General features: G+C 47.1%; 1 protein-coding gene across 6 annotated transcripts in view; it reads right to left on the bottom strand.

Annotated features, from left to right (window-relative positions):
- Positions 1–13772, bottom strand: part of ACTN1 (actinin alpha 1) — an 87593-nt gene that overhangs the window by 73200 nt on the left and 621 nt on the right. The gene's annotated exons all lie outside the window — the stretch shown is intronic.

Raw genomic sequence — 13772 nt, 5'->3', positions numbered from 1 at the left:
CAAGCATGTCAAGCTAATATTTGTATTCTGTTCTCTTCTACTAAGATCAGAAGGGTGATGGCTGTTCTGGGCACTGCAGCTTCATGGCAAATAAGCACCCTTACAAAACTGTTTTAAGAGTTCACATGAGAAGAGGTCATAGGAGAACATGATCTACCAAGCCATCACACAGGAAGGTCAGAGTGGAACAGAAACCCGAGTGAGCTGTGCAGATGCCTGCCTCTGCGATAGCATGAGGACAATACTCATTCCCAGAGGCACGCTTACCCAAAGGACACCTCTGACTGTACACTGCTCCAGCACTGATGAAGAACTTTGCCTAGAGACCTGCTTCTTTGGATGGGCTGTGCACCCTGAATACACACCTTGAATTCCCACAGCCTGACTGTGCCCAGTACAAACACTCCTCTACCTCAAGCTTCCCCACCGCTGCCCCACTCACAAGCAGAGCAATGCTTGCTCAGGGGCTGCTGAAGCCCACTCCCAGTGGGGAGGGTGTTTCCAAATAACCTCTGAAGGACAGTGACACCACCAAAATAGTCCCTACATGAAAGAGATGAAGGTAATTATTAAAATCTTACTAACAAAAAGTTTCAAAAGCTCCTTCCAGCAGTACATCACTTTGTTAATGTATCAGACCATGAAAGCCAGCAACTCACCTAAGCAGAACAGCAATCTTCAATCCAAAGCATATGAGATCACTGAACACAATGGCAGAATAAGATGGGAACACATTTCCCTTCCCAGCGCCTGTTAATGAAGGTGAGGCAAGAAAAGAAAGGAAGAAGAGGAGGAGGTAGAATTTGGGATAGGGATTTATAGGTAGAAAAATATATCAAGGAGTACTATAAGATTGCTTTAAACTCAAAGCAAAATTTAACAAAAAATAATATGCTGTGATTTTATTCTCTAGTTAAACCCACATCAGAAACACACAACCAAATATTTCTGTACTACGCTCGCAGAGTTGAAAGAGTGTGGATAAAGGGTTATCTATAATTTCAAGTTTGTAGCAACATACTGAAAGCAAACATCTGAAGCTAAACATTACAGAAATACAGAAGAACCACTTTGAAGTGGTCCATCACTAGACTTGGTCCTGAAGAGATACTTGGGAGCACTCAATCAAGGTGTGCTTACAGTGGCTGCACCAGCACCTAAAACCAACACCAAGTCAAACACATGGTGGCAGTGCAAAAGAACATGGAATTGTAAATCATTTCTTTGATTCAAGTGCATTACATGCAAGTATCACAAACAGGATGTACTGAAATCGGCACAAGTGGTCTTAAGGTAACATGTAAAAGCAACAAAAACCAAGATCCAATTAAAATCTGTTACCATCTTTGCAGCGCTTGTCGCCTTGCATCATCTGGGACCCACCACACTCAAAGATCAGAGTTCTGTGGTGCAGGGAGGTGTACAAACACAGCAGAAACACGGTCCCTTCCCAATTCCCTGCAGGATACAAGCCCAACAAGAGAGCACAGGAAGATGCAGGCAGTGCACAGGCAGAGGGCAAGGCAGCAGGCAGACTCTGCTCAGGCCAGCAGGCAGACATCTTGGCACATCACGGTGCCCACCATATAGATCTCTGGCCACTGGAGCTCCAGGACTTCTCCCCACCTTACTGACCACTCTGACCTATATGGCAACAAGTACATTTTCAACCTTTCACACAGCTCTAGGACAAGTTAAGTATACAGACAGCAGTGGTGGAAGCTGACAACATGCACAGGGTCCAAAGGAGTGAGAACATCTCTTCCCTCCTAGGCTAAATCCAGAGCACATTGAAGAAATTCATTCTCATCAGAGGTTGTTTTTCTCCATTTCATGTGCCAGGGACCATGGTGCAGACCTGCCTCTAATGCCCAGCACCACACAGGAATAAAGCCTGGAGACACTACACATTAACTGCTCAAGAGCAAAATGAAAACCCTGCAAGGGGAGTAGGTTTTGGGTGGATGGGTTTTGTGTTATTCTGGGGGTTTTTTTTGAGGGGGGTGGCAGTAGTCACATTTGGTTGGTTTGCGTATTGTTGTTGTTGTGGTTTTTTTTTTAAAAACCTCCTCCTTAGGCCAGAAGGACTTTTAATTTTTCTGACCCCATCACAGGCCAAATATTGCCAACAAATACCCTCCTCAGCTGCAGAGTACAGCACACCTGCCAAGTCATGGCTGGCAGCTGGGCAACGAAGTATTCTACCACTGCACAGCCTTTGCTTGCTGTATTTGTATGTACTCATCTACCCTCACTCCTCCTCTCCAACAGGGCCCTCCATTTCAAAAGCTGCCCACACTTGATCCTCACCATGGCCCTCCTCCTCCCCAAGAAGGAAGAGCTCAAGTTACAACAGGCTTCATCTCAGGAGGTAAACATGAGGAAACAGAACAAAGGCCAGAGACAAGCATACTGGCACTGCCCTCCTGTCAGGGTATAAAGGGGAGAGCAGGTGAAGCCCTAAGGAAAGCTCTCTCATTGCTCCCAAGAGGAAAAGTGGCTGAAGAGTGCAGTGAGGGATGTGTCTGCCTGGAAATCCCAAGTCCTGCAGGAATGGATGTGCAGGGCCAGGAGCTAAAGTCCCTTGGCCTTGCCTATGAAGTTAGTGATTTGGCAGGTGGAGGGAGAGCACAGGCATCACACACTGGGACAAGAGGGTACCCTGACAGCAAGAAGACATTGAGCCTGCTGCAACAGTGATTTTCTAGCCTGTATAAACCAAACGTTAAGTACAAATACATCACACCTTCAGCTGCCCTGAAAGTTCCACCCAAAGCCACTGTCTTCTGCCACAGCTTGCAAAAAGAAGGCTCCTTTTTGACAGCAAATCACCACCCTAAACTAGGCACAGCATCTCACATCCATGGGGCTCTGAGGCATCACCCTGCTGTGGAAAGGCCACATGGCGCCAGCTGGGGCTTGGCACAAGAGGCAGTGTGGCAGCTGTGCCAGGCTTGCCCTGTGTCCCCTGCACCCACCCCTGAGCCATCAGCAGTAACTACCTCTCACACGACTGCAGGCAGAAGTTGTTCCAAGCTCTGCAATCAGAGGATATTCCGCTTCAAGTGCTTTAGTTACTGTAAGCAGTTCACTAATTACAGTAGTAATGATTGGATTATGGCCAGTTAACAGCTTTAAAGAAACAAGCCATTATAGGAGGGGGAGGGAAATACTCCTTTGAGTTTAGGATAGAAACAGATTTCAGCAGTTCACCCTGTAGGAGGCCGTTAGTAGCTGGCTGGGTCAGACTACTTGCAACATGCTGCAACAGCAAGGTGTAATGTGTCACTAAATGATACGTTGGCTCATGAAAATTATCAGCGTTGGAGGAGGTGTGTTTGCAGGAACAGAAGGTCTTCTGTTAATGCACTGATCCCATCAGCTCCAAAACTTCTCCATGACTGGACCCAAAAGACATGGTGCAGGCAGGTGTGTGCATGCTAAGTTACTGACATGGTATCATGCCTGAGATGCTTTGTTTCAGCATGGAAGCCCTGAATACAGGCCTTTTGGAAAGTCTTAACAGAGACCTGCTAGCTTGAACCAAACAGCTGAATACAACCACCCACACTCCAAAAGCCAAAGGCACTCACCAAAAAGAGCAGAAATTTCACTAGCAATTGTTGCCAGCATTGGGAGGACCAGAAATCCATACAAGTAATGGGAAGGGAGGCTCCCTCCACACCTGCTGACACATACACCTCCTTGCTCTTTCACAGTCTGACTACAGAGCAGTCTGCAGAAAAGCAACTGGACCAATGGATCCCTGCATGAAGTCCTATCCCAATGGAGAGACTGCAACAAGAAGGACTGCCACCTCTGGAAGATGAAGTTTTTTGTGGCCATGCCTTTTCTGAGAAAGGCAAGAAGACTCCCAGATACGAGGAAGGCAAGACTACCAGACACACAGCCTCTCCACCTTGAAGGGCACCTTCCACAAAAGAGGAAAGCAATATCCTACTTTACAGAAGAAATCCCCAGTGTGTTGAAATCACAATGAAGGCAACAATACTCATTCACTGGTGACCACCCTGATGGTAGTGCCAGCAGTATGGCATGGCCCTGTGGGTCAGGTAGCTCTGCCTAGCCAAGAAAAGCCAATCCCCTGCACCACCACCAGCCACTTTTACATGTCTCCTCTCCCTAGGAAAAGCAGGTCTCTTACACCTCTTGCTAGCCCTCACCCACAACAGCCAGCCCTCAGTGGTGACACACCACCACCGTACCCGCTGCAGAAGCTCTTCAGTTATTCCCCTTGCCCCCCATAGCAGTATTTTGCTCTGCTTGGCCTCCTTGTTCTCTTTTCCTTTCAGAGGTCTTCAGCTGAGGACTGGCAGAAACTGAGCTTGGTATCGCTGGCTGGAGGGCGAGGATTTCTGGCAAGAAAACCAGTGGATCTGGGCATCTTGCCCAGAGTGAGTTCACACTTGGCTCACCACAGCTGGAAATAGTCTCATCTCTGGCCAGAGTTCCCCAACGGCCCAACAAAACCCTTGGGAAACAGCAAGCTTCCACATGCTGACCATTTTAAAACAGACTGAAACACTGGTGTTCATGACTGTACTCCCCCGCTGCTCCCAGCCAGCCTTCACTGCACAGTGCAGCCGCCTGCAAGGGCCACTGCCAAAGGGTGCCTGATGAGCAAGCACTGACGAAGCACAGGGCCTCTCACTCTGTGCACAGAACCAGGTGGGGCCAAGGCCAATGCTTCCTGTGGAGATGCTCCTCTTGTACAGCAACACCACAAGCAGGGCTAGAGGGAAGGCAGAGGCTTGAACAAACATACCCCCAACACTCCTCTTACCACCACATGCCTGCATCTGGGCTACTGCTCTCCCCGACTTCCTAAGTGGGAGATGTCCACATCTCGCAAACCAGGTAAGACATGTAGGAAACTCACCTGGAAGCACACATGTGCTTAAAAATTTGGAACTGATTTTGGCTGCAGTCAAAGTTTTCCTCAGGAAATTAAGTATTTTCTGTTGAGATAAAGCCTGGCATAGATATGGTCTACACAGCTTTAAACGGCCTCCTTTTTTTGGCATTGTTTAGCAGTTAAGAAATTAGCTTGCTTTTTTTTCACCCATGGAGTCAAATTTCACAGTTTTCTTGGGGATAATACGTTTAAGTAGCAGAACTAACTTACCATGTACTGAAGGGTAGATTTAAATAAAGTGAGGGGGATTACAGGTAAGTACGTACTTGGGTAGCAAAAAAAACTTGGCTGCTGTAGAGCCACGGAATCTGGCCAGGAAACAGGTCTCTAGGACGTACACATCATTTTCCATGATGAAGAAAAGAGCACTCAGCTGGGATGCAGAGACCATACATGGTTCTCTCACTCTCTCTCATCTCTCGGAGGCCTTTATGGGCTAGCTCCTGCAGTGAAGATGTAAGAGCACAACTTCCATTTACAGCAGCAGTGAAGTTCAAATGCTTAGCATCATATGCTGCAGTGAGGAGTAGAAAGCGCCCTGGCTGCCTGATCCAGAGGACATGGAAAGCAGAAGTCCTTCATCCACTGCCAACTGGCCTTGGTTCAGCACCTCTGTAGGACATGAGAGTCATCCTCCGCATTATAAAAGGAAACATCAGTATTCTGTGCGAAATTTCTCCAGCCATCCAGCACTGTGCTCATGGAAGGAGCAGAGCAAACCAGCTGCCCAACCACGCTATGCTATGTGACACACACAAGATTTCACATGGGTCCCTCTGAAAAATGAGGGCCATGCACAGGACAGATGAGCAGAGCCCACCTGTGCTATCCCGAAGGGCAAGTCCTACACTGCAGCAGTGCACAATCACTGCCAAGTCAAGCAGACTGCCAAAGAAGCAATCAGCTGATCCATCAAGTCATCCCTGCCTTCACATTGACCACATAAGCTATCTAGAAGGATATGGAAAAAGTTGCTGCTTAAGAAGTCTGTCCTGCAGCCTCACACGCCTATCAACTATCCACCCTGGTGCTCCCAGTAAGCCCTGGGACCTGGTCAGAGACCTACTTGAAACCCCTCCAATCTGACTGACAGACAGGTGATATGGAGACACATACTAGTGGTGTTCACTGCAGCGAGTGTAGCCAAGACACGGTCTTTTCACTTGCCAACACTTCCCATCTTGGCTCCAATACAGTAGAAAAATGACAGGTTTGCTGTCATTTCTCACCTCACAGGGTTGAACACATTTTCAGTCTACATAGATAGAATGACAAATCAAAGACTCATCTGGATGAAAGACCAAAAATCCCTGCTTATGCACGCATACCCGAGCCCTGCCAATGGGAGCTGTTTCAGAACACTGAGGGTTGAGAATGTCTCTGCAGAGTCTCATTCATGTTGTAGTGCTTCAAAGCAGCCATGGATTTGGAAGCAGAGTAAGAGAGGAAAACTGCAGGTAAAAGCATGAAGACAGCAAGCTGCAGTACGTATGACAGTTGACTTTCAAAGGTCCAACCCAGCCCTTGCCAGTAAGATATACTGATTGCCAGCTGAATGGCCAAGACACAATGACAGGAAATCAGCATGGAGAAAAAATGGTTCTGCTTTACTGCCTAATAGGGAACCAAGAGGTTAAACTGGCACCAGGCCACACCACAAACATACCAAGTTCTGCTCTCATACAGTATGAGAGCAGGGAATGGCAATGGCAGGATGGGAACAGGAAGTAAGTTTTTTTTTTAATTAATCGTATTAATGCTAGTGCTTTTATTCACCTAAGCATTTTTTGAATTGGCCCAGGAAGTCCCCAGTTCTGTCTCAGGGATCTGAGTGACTACTGGGAACCTGTATGTCACTCTCACGCACTGGGGTCAAAAAGAAGAGGTGGGTGGCTCTACAGACTTCAATAGAAGGCTTCTCTGGCATGACTAACACCAGACAGACAGTACTGCTGCTGACAAGTCTATCTCACCACTCTTCACCAACTCCTCCCCACAGATTCAATCTCTGAGTAACATGCTTCAGCCCCAAAATCCCAGAGTCAGAGCAAATCTTATGCCTCTGTGAATAAAAGGTGACTGCCTTTCTTGCTGAGGTTATGTTTTTCCCACCCTGGCAGTTGTGAAGCATGTTACACCTGCTTTTTCCCCCTTCAGGCACAGCTCACATATTGCTTTGATGGGATGAGAGGGTTTTATAGTGCTATAGAAGATGTGTAGAAGTCATGCTAAGCACATTTCTTATGATAACCATCATGCTTCCAACAGTCACACATGGCAAGAAATCAGTTTTATATTCTCATATGGAAGAGCAAACTGTTGCACTGCCTTCCATCCTCCTCAAACATAATTTCTTAGACTGTACAAAATACCTCAAAATCACAGCAATACATCCAGCAAGGCTCTGGGGCAGACACAACACATTAAAGTGAGACCAGTCCATTGTATGTCATATTTTTGCAGCTTCCCAATGTTTCCCCAGACAGCTCTCCAGCCTCTTTTCTACTGCTTTTTTTTTTTTTGACTGCTTTCTGCACCTCATTGTCAGAAAGAGCACAGCCATTCTCCGATAGCGTAAGCGCACCCCAGAGAACAGCTTAAGTGTCAGGCACAACAGCGATAATCCACAGCCAGATGGAAAATGCTCTCAGTCCTTCACCAGCACAGCCATGCAAGTTTTCACCATCTCTGTCACTGCTGCTTGTGCCAACCTTAGTGGCACAATGCTTTTAGTGGATTCCAAGAGTCACCACAGAAAAGCACACAGGCTCACAAGGTGGCTGGGGGGGCCACCTGAACCCTGTTCCTCCTCCACCTGACAATGCGTAAGAGCTGCACCTCTCACACAGCACACATGAGAAGACAAAGTGCCTACAGCAGGAGTAGCTGGGACTTCAGGGCTAGGAAGAACCTGTACCATTCACTGGGCCACCACTGTAACATACACAGCTTCTAAAAATGTGATTCCAGCGTTCATGAACACTTCTATTGAACAGGTTTACTGTCCCACATTCTCAGTTACCACCCGGTTATACTTGAATTATACACAGACAACACCATCTCATACAAAAGCACACGCTTCCGAGGGACAAGTTCTCACTCCACACACAATAAAACTGGTTTCCAAACAGCTTCTACTTATGGATGCCCTAAGGAGCACGCCACATGCCCCAAGCTATGAGCACGGCAACTGGTCAGGGCAGGAAACAATGCTACCCTCTCTAGCCTTTGCACTTAATGCACTGAAAAAATGTCATTACTAAATCACATGCACAAGAATTTAAACTGGTTGCCTGAAGCAGTCATCAAGAAATTCCCCAGACACACATACTTTACATCACTGAGCTGGTAGCTGGATGCCTTTGAGGTGTTTCACCCTTCCCTAGAGGATTGGAAGGAAAAGTTCAGTACAGATTGGCGAGTACCATGTTCTCATAAATTGATCCTTGGGATCTGTTATACACTCCCCCTGAAAGAATCCTGCAGTCTCCTTTTTAACCCATGCCTGCTTCTTCCTTAGACTCCCCCCTTACACAGGATTCTGAATAGGAGGGTAAGTCATAGCAAAACACACATACCTCATTCATCATCCACTATGAAGTTATAATGAATAATAATGTTCTTGTTAAAAAAACCAAACACGCATATCCTGATGCAACCTGATCACAGAAAGTATCAGGCAGCTCCCACACTCAAGAACAAATAACTGATCTACAAAGCCAGATATTTCCAGAGCTCCCTACAGCAACTTTTGAGTTTAGCATTTTGAAAAGCAAGTATCTGGCAACAAGCTACCTATGTTAAACAACAAAAGTTTGATCTGAAAGACAGGAGATACCTGGTGACCTATATTGCCTGCCTGTTTGACTGCAAAAGAGCAGCTGAGCAAGCAGCCTTACAAATTTCACCATTCTGCTTCTGTATCGATACTGGTCAGTACAAAACAAGGCACACAGAATACTCAGGTACATCAGGGCCACCTTCCCTGCACCACACCCACACTGCAGAGACCATGCAAGGACCATCCCTTGCTATGACCCACACAGAGTACTATGCAGTGTCACAGCAGGAGCAAAGCAACCCAGTGCAGTGCATTCATCAACAATGCACAGTTATTTACCTCATGGCTGAATCTAAGAAGGCACTGAAAGAAATTTTAGCAAACTTCAGTTTAAGAGTGTTATCACACCTTTTTGTGGGTCCACAGCAGCCACCACAATGGTAGCTTTCTGGAAGTCTAGATACCTTTCTCAAAATAGACCCTATCTGGACAAGAGAACACTCAATTCAAGTGAAAAGGAAGCTATGATTGTGGCTTTTACATTTTATCAGAGAGAACAGTCACACTCGTACCACCTGATTGGAGCATGCTTACCAGCAGGCTTGGAGGTGGGGTGTTTCCATGACGGCCCTGTTTGATGGGTACTTTCTACCATTAATAACCCCACCTCAGAGAGGTGATTAGCACAGAAAAATTCAAATCAGAAGGGCAGTAAGGCCTGCTGGATGCAGACACAGTAGGGCCATGAGACCCATGGCTTCTTAGGTGACGGGATCACCCTTGTATTTATGTGTATCTTTACATGCAGTGCATTGCACAGAGTAGTGAGAGGGCTTTCAGGAGACCTGTGTAGGAAACTTGGGTTTCTAACAGGAAATTTCTGTAAGTTCATGAACAACTGTACTTAGTAAGCACTTCTTTGGTGCAGAAAAGGTGCTCCCAAAGTCTGTGCTATCACTGCTTCTGCAGGACCATAAATCTGACCGGTGCAGTTCTCAAAGCCAGAGATATAATTTCCTGCCACACTGTCACAAAGATGCCAAAGTGGCAAGGCAGAGCAGCAGTGGATAAAGCACAAGGCACATTAGTTCCATCAATTTGATTTTTGATTTTTTAAAAATAAAGACAAGCATTACTATCATTCCTTAGAGCATTAAAGTTGCATATGGCTGTCTTCTACACACTGCAAATGAACACTGCTTCCTACTCCTATTGTCAAGAAAGCAGCTGTCAGGTCAAAAAGCAATTTGACATTTAAAGTTTCTCTGCCACCTCTACAGTTGAGACAAGTTGCTTCAGGCCAGATTTTAAAATAAACCTTGAGCAATGAGCTCATTAAAAGAGAATGGCCCACATGAGAGCCAGCTGTATGCAGGACCTGAAGGCTGACCCCTACCAGCACCCCCAAACAAAGCCAGTTTCACCCCAGCATTATTCCTGACACTCAGGATACAGTGGCCACAGACTGCCCTTATAACTACCCTTCACCTCATCTGTGAAGATGAGCCAGGCATGCTGAGCACCAAGTGGCTCACCTAGTCCCTCACACCATATCCAGCTCCTTCACCAGCCTGTCAGGAAAAATTTGAATGCTGCAGCTGGTAACATGTCATCAGCAGATAGAAATGTCCTTGTGGGCACAAGTGACAGTCTCTTGGCCACTAAAGACCACGTGTGTACTTTTTACATGGCAAGCCTGTCTATATCGACAGCTAGGTGAGTCCATTGCAATGGCTTTACAGCAAGTTTTGCTTTGTAAATCTGGGAAACAGCAGGATCAATCTTGTTATGCCTTGGCTAGTGCTACTTTGAGGCTTGACTCCAGACAGAAAAGAAGAGAAGGCAGAGGAAAGAAAAGGCTGTTAGAAGAAACTGCTGAGATGAGTTCAACAGTTCAAACTACTGAGATGTAGTTCAAAGGAGAAAGTATTTTAATCTCCAGAAGAGACCCCCTGCTCCTGCACAAAAGACTGTGCAGAGGCTTACATCAGGTGAAAAGTAGCTGAATTTGTTCTGCACAATAGGGGTTTTTTTTGCTGCTTAAGAATAGCGGTGCTGTGACGAGCTCCTTAAAACTTCTTAGAGAGTCACTTCGGATAGACGTGAAAAATTGGCTTCACAGGAAAAGCTGCTTTCCTCCCAGGAACTGTCACTTTATCCAACTTTCACCCTCCACATATGAAATTCATTCTGCAGTTTGCCTATTCACCCATTTCAAAGCACCATCCCAGACAGCAAAGGTTGTAATGTCTGTCTCAGCACAGGTAGGAAATCTGCAAACCAGTTCCCAAAAGCTCAGCAAACTTGTCCTTATAATGCGCTCCTGTAGAGGCTGTTACTAAAATTCAGTAGATCTTCCCACTTCTGCCATGAGTTCTGCTGAGCCCATGCAGCCAGGTGAAGGGGAGCTGGACTTAATTCATACTTGAGTAACATTATTAGACTGCTCGCTTCCCAAGCCTCAGCTGTACAAAGCCTGGCAGAACTGCAATGAGGCACAGCTGTCCACAGCCTACAGAGCCTTACTGAGCCAGGACACAAGGGGCTGGGCTGGGAACAGCCAGCAAGACACAGACACTTCTTGCACAGACATTTGCTCACTGCATTACTGGCCATGCCACCACTTCAGACATACAGTGCATGCTCCCAGAGAGGGCCCAAGAAAAAAAGTTTCAAGTCTGCCTCACCAGCTGGCCTCAGTGTTATAAATAATAATGCCAATAATTCAGTAGAACTTAAATCAGACTGAGGTGTAGAAAAACCTAAAACATGTGAGTCAACAAGAAGAGACTGTGCCTGAAAAGAATCTACAGGAATATTCGGTAGGCATGAATCTCTCCTCTTCCTCTCAGTAAGCTATTAGCTAACATGTACTGTACTGAACATTTAACTTTAATTACTGCAACGAATTCATTTCACAGGTAAGAAGGACTGACAGTTTTACTACACCTCACTTTGCAGGCTTTTGCTTGGTAGATACTGTTACCTCCCTACCTCAGAAGGAAGCAAGCCGCAAGATCCCAACAGGGCTTTTAGTCACATTCAAACCCCCAGAAGAACGAGACTGTCCCTCAATATCTGCATCGCCTGTCCAGGCTGGGGTCCAATTACCAATCCCTCTGAGGGGACATTAGCCTGATGGGCTGCAACTGGGAAGAGCCATCACTCCCAGACCTGATCTTCCTAACTACAGACACCAGCAGGGTGGGTCTCCATGAAACTTTGAGATTGCACCCACTGCAGAAGGGAACAGCTTCAGCTGTCCATCAGCAGGAAGAGAAACAATGAAGTGATCCCATCACCAGAGACAGACATTTAACTATATAGAGTCCTCCAGTCCAGCAAGCTGGAGAGTGACTCCCAGCACATCAAATTCAACTGGTAGCTGTCGACCACCACAAGAAGTTGCCTGTGATTATGTTGAAACAGACGTATTCATTACTTGAAACTCCCTCTTGGCTTCTTCCCTCTGCACAAGTAACCCAAGTTAACAGAGCAGCTCTCTGTCACCCTCTTGTGATAGGACCAAGAGGACTTAAAATCTCCTGGATGGAGGCAATACTAAAAGAGCACGATATTTACAGCATGTACTACAACCTTGGGTTTGAGACTTCTTTTGAGTCCTAAGGTTCCACTCCTACTTTTGACAACCAAATCAGTGTCCCCCTACTTATAAAATATTTTATCTCACCCTGCACCATAAAAGGCAAAAAACCCCAGAGCATGACAATAATTTCCCTTCACAGCCTGTCAGCAAGGCTGGCAATCTTGCTCTGGGCCCCAATAGCTGTTTCTAGATGTGTTGGCTAGATACAGGCATAAGACTGGAAAAAAAAATTGCAGCCAGGCAGATCTTTTGAAAAGGAAGAAACTTCCCTCTTCAAAGGAATACAGCTCTGACTTCTGATAAGCCACCCAGCACTCACAGCCCAGACCAAGATTGCATTCCTCACTTTTCCTTTGCTGAAATAGTACCTCATATACTATCAACTCTTTCTCCAGTAAATGCCCCTGCTTGTATACTTTAGTCCTCATGCTGTCTACTCTCAGCACTCAAGTCCTGAGCAAGGAAACCTCTGACAGCAGCTCTATAGCTATCACCTTCCATTAACTCATCAGACTCCTGGGGAAAACTTTCTCAGTGGGACCATTTCAGACAGCTCTGAACAGGAAAACCTGAAAACCTTTGATCTGGAAGCACAGGAGGGGAAGAGGAGAAGGATTAAAGAGGAATAATCACCTTCTCACTGCTGTGTTTTCCTTCCCAATTGTTCCCAGCTTCCTACAGAAAGCCCCGCACCTCAGGCTACATGATGTACGTTAATATATCATTTGTGCATAAAAAAGCAGTATCATCCCCCCTCTCACGGAAGGTCTGGGGTTCTTCTGCTTGTTCACAGCACGGGGAGTGCAAGGCACGATCCAAAACACGAGCCCAGAGAAAACGAGGGACTGGCTGGGAAGCCGGTGGGAGCCTGCTGCATCCCCAAGTGCCCCGGCCATGCCAGCATGAGTGGTGTTCCAAATTCTGCTTTACTGTTGTCTGATGGAGTGACTAAAACGGAAATGTTTCGGGGATTAGGATTCCTGAGTGATCTAATACAGGATGCTTTTGGTTTAAAGGAGGAGGGGAAAAAAAATTTAACTAGCGAGCAGCGAAGCTGGAGCTCCTCCTGAGCTCCCCTCCCCACCACCATCCTTTCGGTTTAAAAAGGGCCGAATGTTACCATTTTTGGACATAAGCTCCGCGCAAGCCCTGCCCTAAACCACACCATTCAAACCAGAAGCCAGTTACTGTCCCGCCGCCGGCCGGCGGGGCCGGAGCACGGCCGGTGGCGGGGGGGGGATGCGGAGGGGCCCTGCCACCGCCGTCCTCGCTGCGCCCGGGCGCACCTGCGGGCCGGGAGCCGGTGACCCGGCCGACATCTGTTGCTGCGGGGGACCCGCCGCAGCACCTCCTTCCTTCTCTCCCTCCCCGCCCCGCCATCACCTGCCCGCCCCGCCCGCCCCCGCGGCCCCGCCGCCTCGCCCCGCCACGCCGCGCAGCGCAGCGCC

This window comes from Corvus kubaryi, unplaced genomic scaffold (assembly GCF_017639235.1).
Source record: "Corvus kubaryi isolate FWS band 111438036 unplaced genomic scaffold, C.kubaryi_AGA036_p1.0 66, whole genome shotgun sequence".
NCBI lineage: Eukaryota > Metazoa > Chordata > Aves > Passeriformes > Corvidae > Corvus > Corvus kubaryi.
The sequence above is the reverse complement of the archived record's forward strand: the minus strand, read 5'-3'. Positions and strand labels throughout refer to the sequence as shown.